General features: G+C 55.7%; 1 long non-coding RNA gene across 1 annotated transcript; it reads left to right on the forward strand.

The window, feature by feature from the left end:
- The first annotated feature begins 24 nt into the window (after positions 1-24).
- On the forward strand, positions 25-1,978 carry LOC118994611 (uncharacterized). The gene is made up of 4 exons (XR_005068107.1): positions 25-85; positions 584-588; positions 1,332-1,583; positions 1,671-1,978. It is a non-coding gene; the product is annotated as an uncharacterized LOC118994611 (long non-coding RNA).
- Positions 1,979-2,189: the final 211 nt, after the last annotated feature.

A 2,189-nucleotide genomic window follows, 5' to 3' on the forward strand; every position in this document is an offset into this window, starting at 1 on the left:
CTTTCTGCCACTGAGAAGGGAACCATTATGTCTGTCTGTCCAGATGCTCTCCGGAACTTGACCATCACCTGGAAAGAAGGCACAAGTAAGGAGCAACTTCTCCTGTCTGGGGGGTGGAAGTGGGTCTCCCTGTGCCCTGCAGAGCAGAGCTGGGATTTCAGAACTCAGATGGGAGACAGACTCAGGCCAGGTGAGGGGACAACAGGGGTAAGAGGCCCCCCACTCACTCCTTGTTGGCTCACAACCTGGCCTCCCCAACCTAGACCCCCTCATAAAACACTGCATGAGGTTCTCAGATGTACAACACTGTGGTCAGATGTTCATAAGTTACAAAGAGATAAGTTTAGTTCCCCCTGGCACCATCCGTAGTTATTACAATATTATTCACTATATTTCCTCTGCTGTACTTTACATCCTGTTACTATTTTAATAAAAGACAATTTTATTTGTAATACAATTTTTTAAATCTGCGGTAATTTATTCTAGTAGCCTCATGTAAAGTCCTCCAACATGGCCGCTCAGCTGGGCCTCACAGAACTACTTGCTTTCTGGGAGCAGACAGGGCCACACCACACCCTGGCAGTAGCTGTGCTCTGTGCCATCCTCCCACAGTGTCCTCCACGCCAGCACCATCGCCTGGCCAGCTCCCACCCCTTCTTGTGCTCTGCTAAGACTCTCCTCCTCCAGGAAGCCCTCCCTGACCTGCCAGTCTCATTCAAGTCCCATTCTCAGGGCTCCCTCATCGCAGTTAACCCCTCATCATAAAGTGTGTCTTACTGCCCTGTGAGAACCCACTTTTGGGGTGTCTCATCCATGAGACTGTGGGTTGTGAGACACAGCTGAATTGGGCAGGTCAGAGTGCACCACTGTTGACAGACATAAATGACAAGGTTCATACAGAGAAATCTGGGATCTGGCATTGGCACTGGTGGCCAAGGTAGGAGGGGTGGGGACCTGCGAGGTGCAGCCAAACACCCAGCAGCCTCTTCCAGAGGCTGTAGTGTCTGCCCGTAGCCCTGTGTCTTGGGGCTGAGCTCTGATGGTCGAGCCCATGGGATTATGGAAGAGAAGAAACTGATGTACATAATCTAAGGTGGGGAGAGAGGGAGAGAGAGAGAGAGAGAAAGCAGAAAGATGATGAGAGAGACAGAGACAAAGGAAAATACAGAAACAAAAAGAGAGAGAGAGACATTCGGATGAGGAGGGTGATGGAGAGGGAGAGCCATGGAGGTGCAGAGTCACAGACAGGCAGGGACAGACAGACGGGGAGAGAGGGAGACAGAGGGAGACCTAACCACAGCTGGGGCTTGACTCCCTCTCTGTCTTGCCAGGATACACAGTTCTGGCCAATGGCTCATCTCTCCAAGTCCAGGAGGGCCAGTCCCTGCACCTGGTGTGTAAAGCTGACAGCAACCCACCGAGCAGTGTGAGGTGGACCCGGGGCAGCCTGACCCTGAAGTCCACGGGCCCAGGGGTCCTGAAGCTGCCCCAGGTGGAACTGGAGGACCATGGGAAATACATCTGCCGAGCTCAGCAGCTCAAGTCAGCCTCCCTGGAAGCCTCTGTGGCCCTCAGTGTGAAGAGTGAGTAGGAACCCACCTGGGGGCAGGGCCCTGGGGTCTTGGGAAAGATAGAGGCTCCTCTGATCCTTCCCCTGTTTCTCCCCACAGACCCCCCACAGCTGCAGGGACCCTCCTGCTCCTGGGAGGACTGGGGTCTGCACTGCAGCTGCTCCTCGAAAGCCCAGCCACCCCCCTCACTGCGCTGGTGGCTGGGGGAGGGCCTGCTGGAGGGGAACCACAGCAATGCCTCCCACATGGTGACCTTCCACTCAGCAGGGCCCTGGGCCAACAGCTCCCTGAGTGTCCGTGGGGAGCTGACATCCAACCTCAGGCTCAGATGTGAGGCCCAGAACGCCCATGGGAAAGAGACAGTGATGGTCCTGCTGCTGCCAGGTCAGGGTGTACCTGAAGTCCAGGGAGGGTGGCACACAGGCCTGGACCCTAGAAGACACTGAGTGGGAGGGAAAGTGGCTGGACTCTGGGCAAAGGGGCACTGGAGTCCAGGCCCCAAAGACATTGGCTGGGGCGGGGGCTGGGGGGCCTGGAGGCTGTAACATATGAAGGGGTGGGGGACAAAGGAGTCCTGGATGGGACTGGGCACACTGGTCAGCATGGATTCCAGAAGGC

The sequence above is a fragment of the Sturnira hondurensis genome, unplaced genomic scaffold (genome assembly GCF_014824575.4).
Source record: "Sturnira hondurensis isolate 20B ecotype Veracruz unplaced genomic scaffold, ASM1482457v3 Scaffold0009591, whole genome shotgun sequence".
NCBI classification, from domain to species: Eukaryota; Metazoa; Chordata; class Mammalia; order Chiroptera; family Phyllostomidae; genus Sturnira; species Sturnira hondurensis.